Raw genomic sequence first — 19,124 nt, 5'->3', positions numbered from 1 at the left:
TGAGAATGTAGACACAACATACCCAAACTTATGGGACACTCTGAAAGCAGTGCTAAGAGGGAAGTTCATAGCACTCAGTGCCCACATGAAGAAACTGGAGGAAAATCACATTAGAGAATTGACAGAACAACTGAAAGCTTTAGAGCAAAAAGAAGCAAACACACCAAGGAGGAGTAGACGCCAGGAAATAATCAACCTGAGAGCCGAAATCAACAAAGTAGAAACTAGGAAAACAGTACAAAGAATCAATGAAACAAAGAGTTGGTCCTTTGAGAAGATCAATAAGATAGACAAACCTCTAGCCAATCTAACCAAAAGGCATAGAGAGAGAGAGAGAGCAGGCTAATTAACAGAATCAGAAATGAAAAGGGGGATATAACAACGGACACTGAGGAAATCCAGAGAATCTTCAGGTCATACTTTGAAAACCTGTACTCCACAAAATTGGAAAATCTAAAGGAAATGAACAGCTTTCTGGATAAATATCACTTACCAAAATTAAATCAAGAACAGATAAACAGTTTAAATCAACCTATAACCCCTAATGAAAAGCCTCCCAACCAACAAAAGCCCAGGGCCAAATGGCTTCACTGCAGAATTCTACCAGAAATTCAAACAAGAGCTAGTTCCAGTACTCCTCCAACTGTTCCTCACAATAGAAGCAGATGGGATACTGCCAAACTCTTTCTACGAGGCTACAATCACTTTGATACCCAAGCCACACAAAGATATGACTAAGAAAGAGAACTACAGACCAATATCCCTCATGAACATCAATGCTAAAATACTCAATAAAATATTGGCGAACGGATTTCCAAGAACATACCAGAAAAATCATCCACCATGATCAAGTAGGCTTCATCCCAGGGATGTAAAGATGGTTCAGCATACGAAAATCCATCCATGTAATCCACCATGTAAACAAACTGAAAAAGAAAAACCACATGATCATCTCACTAGATGCTGAAAAGGCCTTTGACAAAATCCAACATCCCTTCATGTAAAGATCTTGGAGAGAACAGGAATAACAGGAACATATCTAAACATGATAAACGCAATATACACCAAACCAATAGCCAACATCAAACTAAATGGAGAGAAACTCAAAGCGTTTCCTCTGAAGTCAGGAACAAGACAAGGCTGTCCACTCTCTCCATATCTCTTCAATATTGTACTTGAAGTTCTGGCTATAGCAATAAGACAAGAAAGGGGGATCAAAGGGATACAAATTGGAAAGGATGAAGTCAAACTTTCACTATTTGCAGAAGACATGATAGTCTACATTAGTGACCCGAAAAACTCTACCAGGAAACTGCTATGGCTGATAAACACCTTCACTAGGGTAGCAGGATACAAAATTAACTGAAAAAAATCAGTAGCCCTACTATATACAGATGATAAATCCAATGAGAAAGAAATCATAGAAACATCACCTTTCACAATATCCACAAGCAACATAAAATATCTTGCGATAACACTAACCAAAAAAGTGAAAGACCTGTACAATAAGAACTTTGAGACTTTAAAGAAAGAAATTAAAGATACCATAAAATGGAAAGATCTCCCATGCTCTTGAATAGGTAGAATTAACATAATAAAAATTGCAATCCTGCCAAAAGCAATCTACAGATTCAACGCAATCCCCATCAAAATCCCAACACAGTTTTTCACAGACATTGAAAGAACAATACTCAACTTTATATGGAAAAATAAAAAACCCAGGATAGCCAAAACAACTCTTTACATTAAAGGTTCTTCTGGAGGCATCACCATCCCCAACTTCAAGCTCTACTAGAGAGCCATAGTTCTGAAAAGAGCGTGGTACTGGCACAAAAATCTATACAATGGAAAAAAGATAGCATCTTCAACAAATGGTGCTGCTACAATTGCATTAGGACATGCAGAAAATTGCAGATAGATACATACCTGTCAACATGCACAAAACTTAAGTGCAAATGGATCAAAGATCTCAGCATAAATCCAGCCACACTGAATCTTCTAGAAGAGAAAGTGGGAATTAATTATCCTTTAACAAATTGGCACAGGAGACCTCTTCCTGAACATTATGCCAGTAGCACATACATTGAGGTCTGCAATTAATAAATGGGACCTCCTGAAACTGAGAAGCTTCTGCTAGGCAAAGGAAACAGTCAGTAGGACAAAACGATCACCCACAGAATGGGAAAAGATCTTCAGTGATCCCACATTTGACAGAGGACTGATTTCCAAAATATACAAGGAGCTCAAGAAGCTAGCCAACAAAACACCAAACAATGAAATTAAAAAGTGGGGTGCAGAACTAAATAGAGAATTCTCAAAAGAGGAATCTGAAATGGCTGAAAGACACTTAAGAAAGTGCTCAAAATCATTGGCCATCAGAGAAATGCAACTCAAAACAACTCTGAGATACCACGTCACACCTCTCTGAATGACTAAAATCAAAAATACCAAGGACAATCTATGCTGGACAGGATGTGGAGAAAAAGGAACACTCCTCCACTGCTGGTGGGAGTGCGAACTTGTAAGACCACTCTGGAAATCAGTATGGCGGTTGCTCAGAAAAATGGGAATCAGTCTACCTCAAGATCCAGCCATTCCTCTCTTGGGTATATACCCAAATACTGCATGTTCATACAACAAGGACATATGTTCAACCATGTTCATAGCAGCATTGTTTGTAATAGCCAGAACCTGGAAGCAACCTAGATGCCCCTCAACTAAAGAATGGAAAGAGAAAATGTGGTACATTTATATAATGGAGTACTACTCAGCAGAAAAAAGCAATGGAATCTTGAAATTCGCAGGCAAATGGATGGAACTAGAAGAAACCATCCTGAGTGAGGTAACCCAGTCACAAAAAGACAAACATGGTATGTACTCACTCATATATGAATTTTAGAGAGAGCAAAGGATTACCAGCCTATAATCTTCTTCACCAAAGAAACTAGGAAACATGAAGGACTCTAAGGGATAAATGGTCCCCAGGAATGGAAGTGGCATGAATTCCTGAACTAATTGGGAGCATGATGGTAGGGGGGAGGGAGCTGCTACATAAGAGCATGAGAAGAGAGGTAGATGAGAGGAAATGGAGGGCCAGAAATATTGAGTTGGGGGAAGAATAGAGGAGAGAGAGCAGGATGAGAAATACCATATCAGAGGGAGCCACTATAGGTTCGAGAAGAGATCTGGAACCAGGGAGATCTCCAGAGACCTACAAGGATGACACGATCTGACAATCCAGGTAATGGTGGAGAGGATAACCTAAAAGCCCTTCCCCTAAAATGAGATTGATGACTTCTCTTTATGCCATCCTAGAGCCCTCATCCAGTGGCTGATGGAAGCAGAGACAGACATCCACAGATATACACTGAGCTGAGATCAGGAATTTAGTTGAAGAGAGGGAGGAATGAAGAACGAAGGGGTCTGTACCAGGTTGGAGAAACCCACAGGAACTGTTGTCCTGAACAAGGGAGAGCACATCAACCCCAGATGCTGTCGGGGAGGCCAGTATAAGACTGATCCAGACCCCTGAACATGGATGTCAATAAGGAGGCCTCTGCACTCCAGGGAGCCTCTGGTGGTGGATTAGTATTTTTCCCTGGTGCAAGAAGGGACTTTGAGAGCCCTTCCCACGTGAAGGGTTACACTCTGGCCCTGGACACATGGGGAAGGGCCCAGGACCAGCACAGGAAGATTTGGTGGACATTGCAGAGCCCCCATTGAGGGCCCTACCCTGCCTGGGGAGTGGTGGGTGGATGGGGTGGGGGGTAGGTGGGGGTGGGGAGGAGGGATGGAGGTGAGGGGAGGGAGAGGGAGAAGGGATTTACATGTGAAACAAGCTTGTTCCCTAACTAGAGCTAATAAATAAATTTAAAAAAAAGAAGATCATCTACCATGATCAAGCAAATTTCATCCTAGAGATGCAGGAATGGTTCAACCTATGTAAACTGATAAATGTAACCCATCATATAAACAAAGGGGAATACAAAACCACATGACAAAGTGCAACAACACCTTTTCATGATAAAAAGTCCTAGAGAGATTAGGCATAAAAGGGACATACCTAAATATAATAAGGCAGTTTACAGCAAACCAACAGCCAACACCAAATTAAATGGAGAGAAACACAAAGCAATTCCACTAAAATCACGAACAAGAAAAGGATGTCCACTCTGTCTATATCTATTCAATGTAGTACTTGAAGCCTTAGGACAGCAATTTGACAACTGAAGGAGATCAAGGGGATACAAATAGGAAAGGAATACGTCAATTATCTTTAGTTGCAGATGACATGACACCAATCACCCCAACATTCTCACCAGGAAACTCCTACAGCTGATAAACACTTTCAGCAAAGTAGCTGGGTACAACATTCACTTTAAAAAGTGATTAGCCCTCTAAAATATACAAATGACAAACATTGAGAATGATATCGGGGAAATAATACCCTTCAAAGTTGCCTGAGATAACGTAGGAGAAACTGCCAGCCAGCCTACCCAAGCTGATGTAGCCCTGATCAAACTAGCCTGCATGAGCATGCCTGGAAGGCACTTCCTCCCTGAGCCAATATAAGGCCCGCTGCTAGACCCAGAGACTGCTGACCTAGAGACACCTAAATAGAGACGCCAATGAGGAAAGGACAATGCAGTAGAATAGGTGCCTGAGCCACACTCTGCTACTCACTTGACTCCCAGAGTCTGGGTCTTTTCACCCCCTCCCTCAAGGGGTGTCTGAACAGGGCAGCCCACACAAGATAATATAAAAAAAAAAAAAACATCCTGAGTGAGGTATCTCAGATCCAGAAAGATGAATATGGAATATATTCACTTATATGTGGATATTAGCTGTGAAGACAATGATAACCAAGCTAATCCACAGAACCACAGAATGCAAGTATAGAGTAAGGGATTTGAAGGAACAGAAGAGAAACAGAATAAATAGCTATGGATAGATTGGGGGTGTGGGAGGATCAAGTGGGGAAGAGGCGAAAAGGAGTGGGAGCAAATACAGGGAGAGACAGCTATAATTATGGAATGTTTGTAGCTATAATTATGGAATATTTGAAAGGGTAGTATGGAAATGTAACACAGTAGAAACTTACTAAAATATATACCTATACAAAGGTGATCTAAATGAAATTGCCAAATAATGAGGAAGGTAAGAGTCCTAACTGGACATCTCTTGTTAACCAACGAAGTTCCCAGTACAGGGATTGGGTTACATCTATTTGAGTTGTTGGTGAAAGGGGCCCCATGAGAATCCTCAAACAATAGCCAAAGGACCTAGGGTCAAACCAAATACCACTGTTCTTAGAAAAAAGTAACAATAAAATGACGCCTAATGACATTCTGCTATACTCACAGATCCTTGCACATCCATCATCAAAGAAACTTCCTCCTGCAGCAGATGGGAACAAAAAAAGAGACCCACAGCCAGACATGCAAAGACTGACAGACCTGGGAACAGTGAGCCATAAATGGGACGTCTCCATCACATCCCTTCCCTCAGAGCACAGGGAACCCTATGGAAGAGAAGGCAGAAAGAGTGCTAGAGCCAGAAGGGGTGGAGAACACCAGGAGAACAAAGGCCCTCTAAGTCAACATGAACCAATATCATTTGAACTCATGAAGACTGAGGCAGCATGCACAGGTCTGCATCGGGTCCTGTGTGTATATATTATGGCTTCCAGTTTAGTGTTTTTATGGGATTCCTGAGTGTGCAAATGAGTGGGTCTCTAATTCTTGTGTATTCTCTTGGGCTCTTTTCCTTCTGGTAGCTCTTGTTGCCCAAATTCAATGTGACAGTTTTTGCTTTATCTTATTATATATTATTTTGTTTTTATTTTTTTTTTTTTTTGGTTTTTTGAGACAGGGTTTCTCTGTGTAGCTTTGGAGCCTATCCTGGCACTTGCTCTGGAGACCAGGCTGGCCTCGAACTCACAGAGATCTGCCTGCCTCTGCCTCCCGAATGCTGGGATTAAAGGCGTGTGCCACCAACACCTGGCTATATATTATTTTGTTATATTTAAAAAGTGAATGAATAAATGAATGAAAACCTAGTCCCTGGAGTAAAAGTTAACAACTAAACTGTCATTTATACCTTCTGGGAGAGGAAAACTTAATGTTTCCAAATGGAATGACACTGGGTATATGAACCATTCCAGGGCAGGCTTTATGTTGAGAAAAAGTTGACTAACATATAATAGACTCCACTTTGCGTGTGTGTGTGTGTGTGTGTGCGCGCGCGCGCGCACACACACACACACACACACACACGCAAGCATGCTTTTATTTGCTTTGTGTGCATACAGCTTGGTGTTTGCTTTTTTTCTTTTGGAGTAATGTTTTATTTTGTTTTCTTGGTTTGGGGGCGGTTTGTTTGTTTTTGAGAAAGAAATTAAAGTTGGGTGGGTTAGGGAGGCAGAGAGAACCTGCAAGGACTTGGGGGAGGTGAAGAATATGAATAAAATAAATATAAATTTATAAATTGTTTTAAATAGTAAAAAAGTATGTCTTTAATTCCAGCACCCAGGAGGCAGAGGCAGGTAGGTGGATGTCTGTGAGTTGGAGGCCAGCCTGGTTACAGAGCAAGTTCCAGGACAGCCTCCAAAGCCACAGAGATATCCTGTCTTCAAAAAAAAAAAAGCAAGTTAATATTTGGTGGCTCTGGTCCATGATCCACTTCCTAAATGACTTTAGGGTTGGTTATCTTTTCCAAGAGGGACTATCAGAATAGCAATAAAGGCTCATTAAAGGGAAACTTCTGGCCAAGAGAACAGAATCTCTGGCTTGGGTAGACTTACACTCCAGCAGAGCAGGTCTCATCTGACCAAGGTACCAGAAGGAGGGACAACTGCTAGGAAGACACACTAAGTCGTTCTAAACACATGCACTGACCTGGGCATGTTGGTACATACCTTTAATCCTAGTACTTGAAAGGCAGGCAGATTCATGTGAGTTCAAGTCCAGTATGGTCTACTCAGTGAATTTCAGGACAGCCAGAGCCACATAGTGAAAGCCTGTCTCAAAATAAAAACAAACCCAAAATGAGATACTGTACTTTCCCCCCAATTCCTGCGTCCCTCCCATAGTCCCTACAAGCTGCAAGAGGGTTGTCGTAAGGCTCTTTGGCTCTGTCAACTTTCAAAATGTAACGTTTCCTTCTCCTTTTGTTTATCTTGCAGATGTCTGCCAAGTCCTAAGAATGCTTTTTCTGATATTTTGGGATTCTGTCCTCTTGCTCTAAAGTCTTCCTGTCTCTCTTGTCACCATGTGTCTGACCTCTATGCATGCTAAGCTCAAACATCATGCCTCCCCCCTCTTCTATTCTCCTCCAGGCAGCTTCTGAGATTTACTGCTTGCCTACCTTAGGGGAGGGGAGCCATTTAAATTCTAACAAAATTGTCTTTCAGCTTAAAAGAATATAACTTTGTAATTATTTTTTATTATTATTATTTTACTCTTTTGGCTCTTGGACATTTGCCTCTTTGGCTGTCTTGCCATCCAGCTCCCAAATAATCACATGGAAACTTATTCTTTCTTATGAAAACCCAACCTTAGCTTGGCTTGTTTCTAGCCAGCTTTTCTAACTTAAATTATCCCATCTACCTTTTGCTTCGGGTCTTTTATCTTTATCCTATATACCTTTCTTTCTTACCCCATGGCTTGCTGTGTAGTCTTTTCTCATTCCTTGATCCTTCCTCCCAGATTTATCCCTCTATTTATTCTCTCTGCCTGCCATGCTCACTTATCCTTTCTCCTGCCTTCCTATTGGCCATTCAATTCTTTATTACACCAATCAAGACAGGCACAGGAACACAGCTTTACAGTTAAACAAATGCAACATAAAAGAACTCAAAACATCTTTGCATCATTAAAGAAATGTTCCACCACATAAACAAATGTAACACATTTTTAACTAATGTTCTATAACATTTCCCCCTTTTGTCTAAATAAAAATGAAAGGTTTTAACTTTAACATAGTAAAACTATATACAACAAAACAATTATCAAGAATTATATTTACAACATTCAGTCCACTTGTATTTAGCATATTCAGACAAAATATTGTTATCTATCCTATCTTAGTGAATCCAAACTTTTATGCCTAATTTACTTTCAATTATAACTAAAACTGCAACTGTAACTTGTCTTCAACTCCATCAAAGACCCAGAAGGATGTAACATTACCTAACAACAGAGAAATCTTGCTACCTGGGCAGTAACAAAAAGTTCTTCTGCAATATTGGGGCACCCAACTTCGGCCTACAGGCCTAGAGTATCTGGTAAACTTTTCAGTAAAGCAGGAGATTTGAAGGACTGCCTCACCTTACATTGGTAAAATTCATTAGTTGCTTTCCTCTGTGTCCTGCAGAATGTCTGGCAGACTCTTTTGTGAAACAGGAACACTAAAAGACCATCCCACCTTGTTTTGATGAAGTTTACCAGTCACTTTCCTATGGGTCCTGCATGTGCAGTTTATACAGCATAATGTCAAGCAGTCAAGGCAAAAGTAGTTTCATTGCCCAGTGGTAATCTTGCCACAATGAAAGCAAACTCTGTAAGGAATTTCTTCAATTCCTATCATCTGAAGTAAACTGGTGCTGCCAGGAGCAGACATGTGTCATTGTCATGAAAACCCCTATATTAACAAAACATTTAAATGCCATATTCTATAGGTGTTTGAAGACCATCTATATAAAATATATCTCTGTATGATTTTGAAAACATGCCTAACATATCTACACATTTGATTGTTATAGATGACTACTAACCTATATTTCTTGATTATCCTAAGTAGTTCATAGTAATAGCTTTTAAAAACTAGAATTGTGGTGCTGAAGAGATGGCTCATCTGAGCACTGGCTGCTCTTCCAGAGGTCCTGAGTTCAATTCCCAGCAACCACATGGTGGCTCACAGCCATCTGTTATGAGATGTGGTGACCTCTTCTGGCCGGCAACGATACATGTAGGCAGAAACGTGTACATAATAAATAAATAAATCTAAAAAAGAGCAACACATCTTTAAAAAAACTAGAACTTTACATTACATTTTAAAATGAACTGCAAGGTACAATACCTTAAACAAGAGCAGAAACATCTATACAGTGTGACAAAAATAACTTTAAATTTGTATCAATATACTCTGTTTCCCTAATAACAAATATCCATAACCCATCAAATAACCAACAGCCACCTGCACCATTTATTGGGAATGTGGGCATCATTTTCTCTAGACTGCTTCCTGTTGTCTGTGAACAAAGCATCTTTAGGGGTCCCTGAGAAAAACTGAGATAAAGGTCAAGTCCTGGGATGACCAGCAGTAATCTTTTGTTATCCCATCCTGCAGGACGTCAATCTGGGGCAATAGAGTCAGGGATAGGGAATGGGGACAAGAGACACAGAAAGAACGACCACAAGACAGGATTCTGATCAAGTGGCAAACTTTACTTTTTTCTCAGGCTAGTTTATATAGTCGGCAGAGCAGGATATGGGGAGGGATAGAATGGGTTGTTTGTAAGACAGGTGTTAGTGTAGGCAGGATATTAGGAAGCCACAAAGAGGATGTTTGGTAGGGTAAAGAGTTTATGAGTAAGAGGTCCAGGAAGGGTTGCCTAGGTGACTGAGCCTATGGGTGGAGGACTGGGTCTTTTTCTTGAGCGGAGATTCTAAGGAGCTGCTATGTAAAGGTTAATATACAACTATGTGGCTGGCCAAGAATGGCCTATGATCCCAAGCCCAGCCCTGAGGTTTGGCTCCCAACATATTCCCCCTTCCTTGTATAAAAAGAAGTGGCCAAATTTTTCAGCAGAGGGGGATAGAGGCCTGGCCCCCAACTGGAGAATCTATGTAGATTTTATAAAGGACAATTTTCTCTGACCTCGCAGATGACTTCTTGGAGCCATCTGAAAGGCAGGACCGTCTGGATGCCTTTTGTGGGGGTGGGGAAGCTTTAGGACATCGACCCCATTGCGCGCAGGCATATTCCTCAGAAGACAAGGTCTCCTTGCAGTACCATCCAGGTCTGCACCTCTGAAGCTGGCCGTGGGGAAGTTGGTTAGTTCCTCTTTGGAGGGAACAGCCCGAGATGGTTTATATTAGAGGGGCCAAAGTCATCCTGGGAAGAGGAAGGCTTAAGTATTGTACCAGGACAGGCTTAGTGGCAGAGTCTACTTGTGGCTAGACAAAGGCCACAGGTTGATTAAAGGCCCAAGGGCCAAGGAGATTAGCAAGAGGAGCCCTATCAAAGGTCCAAGGAGGGAAGGGAGGAGGGTGGTTAACCATGTAGAAGTAGTAGGAATGGATAGAAGGAAGCAAAAAGGAGTAACAGGAGGTTATTTTCCCATATGAGTGAGCGAAGCCAGCCAAGCCAATCGTTGAGTCAGTTTCATCATGGTCATTTTCAGGAGAGTGTAGAATGGGTTGATCAGGACTTGGAAGGCAAGAAGGAGAGGTCTCAGACGGAGGATTGGTCTCCTGTCTGGATGTTGGGTTACTTGGGGTAGGAGAGGAGACTTGTTTCACAAGTCTTTCTGGAAGCCATCTAGGGGCTTCATTTTGTTGGTCATAAATGCAAGCTGAACCACGTCCCCAAAGGAGGACAGGATCTGGTCCATTCCAGGTACCTGTGAGGGGATCCTTCCATCTCACCATGGCATGAGAGGAGGAGGGGGTGGTGGGGTGCCAAAAGTGCTCTGAGGCCAAATGGCCATCGTGATCAAGTATCAGGAAATTAAGGACAAAAAGAACGTGATTGAGGATAAGTCGGGGAGTGTTGGGTTTGTGAGGTAGAGAGGAGTTTAATTTGAGGAGTGTATTTTTAAGTATTTGATGTGCTCCTTCGATTATACCCTGTCCCTGGGGATTATAAGGGATACCTGTTACATGTGTAACATGTGTTACATGTGTAAGGCAAAATTGTTTAAACTCAGAGCTGGTGTATCCAGGCCCATTGTCAGTTTTTATTTTAGTGGGCTTGCCTAAGGTGGACACAGTGGCAAGGAGATGGGCTATGACATCCTTGGTAGCTTCTCCTGTCTGAGGAGTTGCAAAGACGAAGCCACTAAAGGTGTCAATAGAGACCTGTACATATTTTAGGTTAGAGAAGGTGGGGGACATGAGTAACATCCATCTGCCAGAGGGCATTAGAGGAGAGCCCTCGGGGGTTTACCCCCAGGTAAGGGACAGGCAGAAGGGTAGCGCAGCCAGGCTTTAACAATTTCTCAAGCTTGATCACGGGTAATCTTAAAAGTGAGTCGAAGGGTGTGAGTGTTTAAGTGGTGGAGAGCATGGGTAGGCTTAATAGCTTCAAGCAGAGGGAGAATAGGTAGTATTGGGAAAATTGTTTCAGTTTCGGTTTATAGCGGTAGGCAAGTAGCGAGGTCTGCTTTGTTATTTCCATGGCTTAGGGGTCCCGGGATCTTTGTATGAGCATGTAGGTGCCTGATAAAAAATGAGACATCTCTTTGTCTTATTAAAGCTTGAATCTGTAGGAACAGGGAGGAGGCACTGGAAGTAGGTTTGATAAAAGGGGCTGTTTCAAGAAGAGGGATGGATTTTACGACGTAGGCATTATCCGTATACAAGTTGAATGGAGTATTGGAGAGCATGGAAAAGGCTTGTTTTATAGCAAAAAGCTCTACCAACTGGACAGGAGTATAAGGCATGTGAAAGGAATGAGTGTGATCATTGATCACCAGGGCTGCCATCCCGGAGGAGGACCCATCAGAAAAGACAGTAAGTGGTGTAGGGAGGTGTGCGAGGGAGGTTTGTTTTGGGAAAACAACAGGGGTGAATGAGAGCAAGTTGAATGAGGGGATCATCCGGGTAATGATTATCAATCTGTCCAGTGAAGGAGAGGCAGGATATGGCCCAGTCATCGGAGGTGTGTAAGAGGGAATTTACCTGCTCCATGGTGTAAGGCACAATGAGGAGCTTGGGGTCTTTGCCAAAATATTGTTTGGACTGTTTGCGGCCCTTGGTGATGAGCAGGGCAACAAACTCTGGATAAGGCGAAATTGCCTTGCTTGAGAAGAGAGGCAGTGTCACCCAAAGTAGGGGGTTCCCTTTGAAGACATTGGTGGGGGTCTTTTGCCAAAATATTCCTATAGGATTGATGGGGGTGGCACAGACAATGAAATAGAGAGGCAAGGCAGTATCAATCTGAAAGGTTGCTTGATGGGAGATGGCCTTGTCAATGGCTGCAACTGCTTGTAGGGCTAAGGGAGCTAAGGTACGTGGGGAGAGGGGATGAAGGTCACCATTTAACAGATCTGTGAGGGGTTTTAGATTATCTGGACGAAGCTGGAGGTAGGGGCAGAGGAATTAGAGGTTGCCCAAAAATTGCTGAAGGCCATGAAGTGTCTTAAGGGAGGAGAGGTGTATTTGTATCTTGGGGGTGATGATCTGTTGGTTTCTAAGTTCATATCCCAAGTACAGGCAATGGTCTTGTGCTTGAATTTTTTCAGGGGCAAGGACAAGGGTGAACTTAGCGAGGGAGGTTTGTAGGTCCTTGAGACAGAGGAGGCTTTCTTCTCTAGAGGGGCAAGCCAAGAGGACATCATCCACATAGTGGAGGATGTAGGCTTGTGGCCATTTTGAGCGAATAGGCTGGATGGCCTATGCAATGAACTTTTGGGCTGGAGTAGGGCTGTTTGGCATACCTTGTGGAAGGACGTGCCATTGAAACCGTGTCATAGGCCCTTGGAAATTAATTTGTGGGAGGCTAAAGGCAAAGTATGCACTGTCTTCAGGGTTGAGCAGGATGGTAAAGAAGCAATCTTTTAAGTCAATGATGACTTTATGGTAATTGTGTGCAATGGCAGCAGGGGAGGGCAGCCCGGGTTGAAGGGCACCCATGGGTAACATGACTTTGTTGACAGCACAAAGGTCTTGAAGGAGACTCCATTTTCCAGATTTCTTTTTAATTACAAAGATGGGTGTGTTCCAGGGGGAGGTTAATAGCTCCTGCACTAGCTGGGTGGCTGCGGGAAGTTTCTCTTGGGTGAGAGGCCACTGGTAGACCCAGACGGGTCCTGATGAGCTCCAAGAGATTTTTTCTGCATGGAGGAGAGGGACCGGGTCCTGGGGTGCAGGGGGAGCAGTGGCCATCATGTAAAATGGTGTCCGAGACCATGTCTGTTGTTTTTAATTTGGGTCTGGATGGGGTCACGGCGACCGTGGGAGGCTTTTCCCAGCCCTTGGCCGGGTAGGAACCCTTGAGATAACATTTGTTTGGGTATGACTTCAATAGGTGAACACATAAAGACCTTCATTTGAGAGAGGATGTCACGTCCCCATAGGTTAAGGGACAGGCCTGTGACTACAAAGGGTTGTACCTGTCCAGTATTGCCCTCATCATCCTGCCAAGTAAGGATCTTGGAGCTTTGTTTAGGACTGGAGGTTTGTCCTATGCCCTGAAGATGAGTAAGGGAGTCGGTGAGGGGCCAGGCCATAGGCCAGTGGTGGGAGGCGAGTAACTGAGGCGTCAGCCCCTGAATCGAGGAGGCCCATAAAGGGCTTCCTGTCCAGGCGTAGGGTGAGTGTAGGAGAGGGGATCCGAGGCTGTCCCCGAAAAAATTTTCCCAGACCCCGAGGCGGTAATGGACATCCTTGAGCATCCATCTTGGAACGGCATTCATTCTTCCAATGGTGGCCACACATACAGCAGGACAGAGGGTATTTGGGAGAGGGCCCAGAGGCAGACTTGGCTGGCATGAAGGAGTGGAGAGACTCGGGGGCTGAGGAGTAGCACTAGGCCTGGGGTACGGGCATTCTCTAGAGAAATGTCCAGGCTGTTTGCAATTAAAGCGGTTTTTTTTTTTTTTTTTTTTGTAGGCCGCCTATGGCAGCCTTTTGTAAAGCTGTGCCAATTGTCAAGCCTATCGAATGACTGTTGCCTGCTCCTGCGCAAAGGTGCATATATGTGGAAAGGGATTCCTTATGGTGTTGTTTAAGAATATCTTGACAAGCCAGGCGTTGGTGGCGCACGCCTTTAATCCCAGCACTTGGGAGGCAGAGGCAGGCAGATCTCTGTGAGTTCAACACCAGTCTGGTCTAAAAGAGCTAGTTCCAGGATAGGCTCCAAAGCTACACAGAGAAACCCTATCTCGGAAAAAAAAAAAAAAAAAAAAAAGAATATCAGAATATCTTGACAAGCTGGATTGGCGTTTTCGACCAAGAGTTGTTTAATAAAGGATTATCTGGCTCAGGTGTACCAAAGAGGCGTTCAACGTTCTCCGTGAGACAGCTGATGAAAGAGCTATAGGGCTCGTCAGGATCTTGGATGATCTTTGTAAGGGATCTTGTGGTGATGCCCTTCGGGGGGAGTTTGCGCCAGACTTCTAAACCTCCCTGTCTGATTTGCTCGAGGAGGCCTGTGAAGAAGGTGATTTGTGCCTCAAGGGTGTCAAAAGGGGGGTTGCCAAGGATATTGATAGCTGTCCAAGTACGGGACTCAGCGCCAGTAGCATTTTTTCTAGCCTTGTCTTTAGCCAGCTCAGCGAACTCAGATTTCCATAAAACAAAGTCACCTCCTTTTAATGTGGCTCTGGCTAGTTGATATCATCTATTAGGAGTGAGCAGTGCCTCTGTAATATTTTCAAGAAGGGCGAGAGTGAAAGGGGCTGTGGGACCATAATTGGAGACTGCTGATTTAAGTTTTTCAAGAAATTTTAAGTCTAAAGGGGTATATTGCACAGGGAGGTTATCAGGGGGTTGTATAGGAGGGGTTTCTCCTCCTGAGGGGGCAGGAGTGTCAGGGGTATCATCTCCTGACTCCTCCCCGGAGGAGGCATCTGTTGATGGACGAGGGATTTGATTACCCCTATGAAGTGAAAGTGGAAGCACTAAGAGTGATTTTGAGGGCTTTGTCTTTTGTTTTGTTTTGTTTTATTAATGGGTTTGTGGGAATCCAAGGAGAGGGAAGTTAGGTTGCAAAGTTGAGCGTCTAAGTCTCTTAGTTTAGTAAGGAGTTGGATTTGTTGCTGTCTGCTTGAAATGAGAGCCTTTAAATGGTCTAGATTATATATGGTTTGGGAGCATTGGGTGGCAATATTACCCTGAAATATTAGGTCACTAAGTGTGGGATCGTAGAGTGGGGGAGCGAAGGGAGGTGGGCATTTATGGGATGGGTTTTTGTGACTTGGTGGGGGTACATTAGCAGTTAGAGGCAGCCAGTCAGGATTATGGTAGCAAGCAACCTCTTCTTCTAGGGTGGTGGCGTCAGGGGGTCCAGTGGGCGGGCCTTCATTGAAAGAAAGGAGGGGAAAGAACACATGTGTCTGTGGGGGGCAGAAGTCTCCTCCGGAGTCATCTGGATTTGGATTTCAGGGCATGAAGCCGGGATACCTTTGGGAGTCTGTGACTCAGACAAGTGGGGAGAAGGTCCAAGTTCCAGCGAGGGAGGGGAGGTATCATGAGGTGGCTGGGGAGTAGAGGGTTTATTTTCTGCCTCAGAGTTAGCTCAAGACAGGTGCTTAAGGATCTTTTCACCCTCCTTAACCAACTCTTGAAGATAAGGCCAATGGTTATGTACTTTGAGGATATCATTGATGAGATTCCAATAACTAAACACATGCACAGGGATTTTTTTCAGGCCCAAAAGTCTAATAATAATCTTGGAGGCAGTTTCCGACTCAAGCCCAATTTTCTCACTTATGGTCCCTTCTTGGGGAAACCAGCTACAGAGATCCCCAATGAAAAGGAAGAATTTTCTTAATTGTTTTTTCTTAACCCAAGTTCCCTGAGTCTTGACGGATTTTTTGACCCCAGAAATAAATCTTCCTTGCTAAATGCTTGTCCCATTACTCACCTTTTCCACGTTGGTGGTGCTCATGAACCAAAAGTCCCAAGCACTGGGAAGACTGCTGGGTCTTCCTCCAACTGAAGCTCACAATCGACCTTGTCGTGGACGCCTCACTGTATGGACGCCTCACTGCATGGATGGGCCCGTCGCTCTAATAAGCACTGAAGTTCCCAGATCCCCAACTCTATCCAGCCGCACGTTGGGCTCCAGTTGTCCTGACCTGCAGGACGTCAACCTGGGGCAAGAGAGTCAGGGGATGGGGACAAGAGATGCAGAAAGAACGACCACAAGACAGGATTCTGATCAAGTGGCAAACTTTACGTTTTTCTCAGGCTAGCTTATATAGTCAGGATATGGGGAGGGATAGAATGGGTTGTTTGTAAGACAGGTGTTAGTGTAGGCAGGATATTAGGAAGCCACAAAGAGGATGTTTGGTAGGGTAAAGAGTTTATGAGTAAGAGGTCCAGGAAGGGTTGCCTAGGTGACTGAGCCTGTGGGTGGAGGACTGGGTCTTTTTCTTGATCTGAGGTTAAGGAGCTCCTATGCAAAGGTTAATGTACAACTATGTGGCTGGCCAAGAATGGCCTAGGATCTCATGCCCAGCCCTGAGGTTTGGCTCCCACATTTTGGTGGTGGTCTGTTTTTGAGACAGGATTTCTCTGTAGCTTTGGAAGCTGTCCTGGAACTCACTCTGGGGACCAGACTGGCCTCGAACTCACAGAGATCCATCTGCCTCTGTCTCCCGAGTGCTGGGATTTAAGGCGTGTGCCACCACGGCCTGGCCAACAGTAACCTTACATAGATATTACCTGTCACGATTCAGGAGGTCTCCCTTGATCAAAGCTGATCATATTAACCAGGAATGAAACCACAGTCTCTTGTATCCTGTGGAAACAAAAGCAAAACCTTTTCTCCAAAGCATATTTAAGTTTCACTTGACAAATAAATTTTTTGATTGCCATTTTAAAGTTAAGTCATTCTTAGAATATCTAGCCTGGTTTATTTCAGCAGTCCTTTAAATCCCATATCTTTTATCAGCTTTTGTTTGCTTAACAGCAATCAAAAAATTCAAAATCAACACTATTATATAGGATCCAGACTCCCTGTGTATTTCCACTGTTATATAGCTTTTTCTTTTATATTGCTTTTACTCTCTCTTTAAAGACTTTATGATTTTTTAAACTATTTCTTTCTATGACTGTCCAAACTCTTTTATTTCATTCTTAAGCCTATGCACATTGCAAAACACACTGGAACCAGTTTAGAGTTTTTTGTCCCATCTGGACCTCTTTTACTGCATATTATTTAGCCTTTTTTCACCATGTGAACAAACTTTAAACTGCTAAGCTATGGCTGGGTTCTTCATTGACAGGCATTGCCTGCTTCTATGTTTGTGAGAGCCAAGGCTAAATCTCAAGGCCTGGTCAGAGGTGCATTTGACCAGGAACTACATTCAAGCCCCCAGCTATGGAATGCTAGTGCTTCATACAGTAGCAGGAGTTTTTACTTTGTTTTTTAAAATTTCCACTTATCATGAAAACACTTGTTTACAATCTCTTCTTTACAAATTAAGAATTTCTTAAAGGCGACATATATTTCCCCCCTTTTCAGCTTCTCAGGCCCTAGGGATATTTAATCCTCATGGTGGTACACCAAAATACAGTTTTTTTTTGGTTTTTGTTCTGTTTTGCTTTGTTTTTACTCCTTTGGGTATTGGATCTTTGGATATTTGGGGGGCCTGCCACCCACCTCCCCAACTAAATACATGGGAGCTTATTCTTTCTTATGAGTATGTGGCCTTAGCTTCACTTGTTTCTAGTTGACTTTTCTTTCTTTTTAAAAAATATTTTATTTATTAATTATGTATACAACATTCTGCTTCCATGTATATCTGCACACCAGAAGATTGCACCAGATCACATAACGGATGGTTGTGAGCCACTATGTGGTTGCTGGGAATTGAACACTGGACCTCTGGAAGAGCAGTCCGTACGATTAACCTCTGAGCCATCTCTCTAGCCCACTAGTTGGCTTTTCTTAAATTACCCCATCTACACCACAAACAGACCAAACCTAAGAATAATAGGTGTAGAAGAAGGTGAAGAAACACTGCTCAAAGGTACAGAAAACATATTCAACAAAATCATAGAAGAAAACTTCCCCAACCTACAGAAGGATATGCCTATGAAAGTACAAGAAGCTTACAGGACACCAAACAGACTGGACCGCAAAAAGAAGTTCCCCCGACACATAATAATCAAAACACCAAATCTACAGAATAAATAGAAAATATTAAGAGCATCAAAGGAAAAAGGCCAAGTAACATATAAAGGCAAACCAATCAGAATCACACCCGACTTCTCAATGGAAACTCTGAAAGCCAGAAGGTTTTGGATAGATACCCTACAAGCACTAAGAGAGCATGGATGCCAACCCAGACTACTGTACCCAGCAAAACTTTCAATCATTATAGATGGAGAAAACAAGATATTCCATGACAAAAACAGATTTAAACAATACATATCCACAAATCCAGCACTACAGAAGGTTCTGGAAGGAAAACTCCAACCCAACAAACATAACTACACTCACAAAAACACTGGCACAAAATAGAAAATCTAATTTTGCCAAACACAAGAAGAAGCAGGAGGGCAAAATCCACAGGCAATAACACCACCAACAATAAATCCAAAACGAAGAACCAATGAACAATGGATATTAATATCCCTAAATGTCAATGGTCTTAACTTACCCATAAAAAGATATAGGTTAAAAGAATGGATACGAAGACAGAATCCATCCTTCTGCTGTTCACAAGAAACACACCTCAATTTCAAAGACAGGCGATACTTCAGAGTAAAAGGATGGGAAAAATTTTCCAATCAAATGGGCTCAAGAAACAAGCTGGGGTAGCAATCCTAATATCTAACAAATTAGACTTTAAACTAAAAGCAATCAAAAGAGATGAATAAGGGCATTTCATACTCATCACAGGAAAAGTCCATCAAGATGAAGTCTCAGTCCTGAACATCTATGCCCCAAATATGAAAGCACCCACATTTGAAAAAGAAACATTACTAAAGCTCAAACCACACAGAAAACCACACACACTTATAGTAGGAGACTTCAAAACCCACCTTACACTACTAGAAAGGACCACCAGACAGAAACTTAACAAAGAAACAAAGGATCTGAAGGAAGTTATGACACAACTGGGTTTGACAGATATCTATAGAACATTCCTTCCAAACACAAAGAATATACCTTCTTCTCAGCGCCACATGGAACATTCTCAAAAAATTGACCACATAGTTGGCAGC

General features: G+C 42.9%; 1 protein-coding gene and 1 non-coding gene across 11 annotated transcripts in view; both read right to left on the bottom strand.

The window, feature by feature from the left end:
- Positions 1 to 890, bottom strand: part of Fam104b (family with sequence similarity 104 member B) — a 122,773-nt gene extending 121,883 nt beyond the window's left edge. For all 6 annotated transcript variants that reach the window (XR_003488220.2, XR_003488221.2, XR_003488219.2 and 3 more), the window contains exon 1: positions 827 to 890. The gene's annotated coding sequence lies outside the window, so the exon portion shown is untranslated. The remainder of the gene's footprint in view (positions 1 to 826) is intronic.
- Positions 891 to 6,957: 6,067 nt separating this feature from the next.
- Positions 6,958 to 19,124, bottom strand: part of LOC103162746 — a 29,332-nt gene continuing 17,165 nt past the window's right edge. For all 5 annotated transcript variants that reach the window (XR_004771390.1, XR_004771389.1, XR_004771388.1 and 2 more), the window contains 4 exons: positions 16,614 to 16,689; positions 15,811 to 16,039; positions 8,774 to 8,948; positions 6,958 to 7,018 (listed from right to left, as the gene is read on the bottom strand). This is a non-coding gene — a transcript (endogenous retrovirus group K member 6 Pol protein). The remainder of the gene's footprint in view (positions 7,019 to 8,773; positions 8,949 to 15,810; positions 16,040 to 16,613; positions 16,690 to 19,124) is intronic.

This window comes from Cricetulus griseus, chromosome X, assembly GCF_003668045.3.
Source record: "Cricetulus griseus strain 17A/GY chromosome X, alternate assembly CriGri-PICRH-1.0, whole genome shotgun sequence".
Taxonomy (NCBI): domain Eukaryota; kingdom Metazoa; phylum Chordata; class Mammalia; order Rodentia; family Cricetidae; genus Cricetulus; species Cricetulus griseus.
Note: the sequence above shows the minus strand (reverse complement) of the source record. Positions and strands in the feature narration are given on the sequence as shown.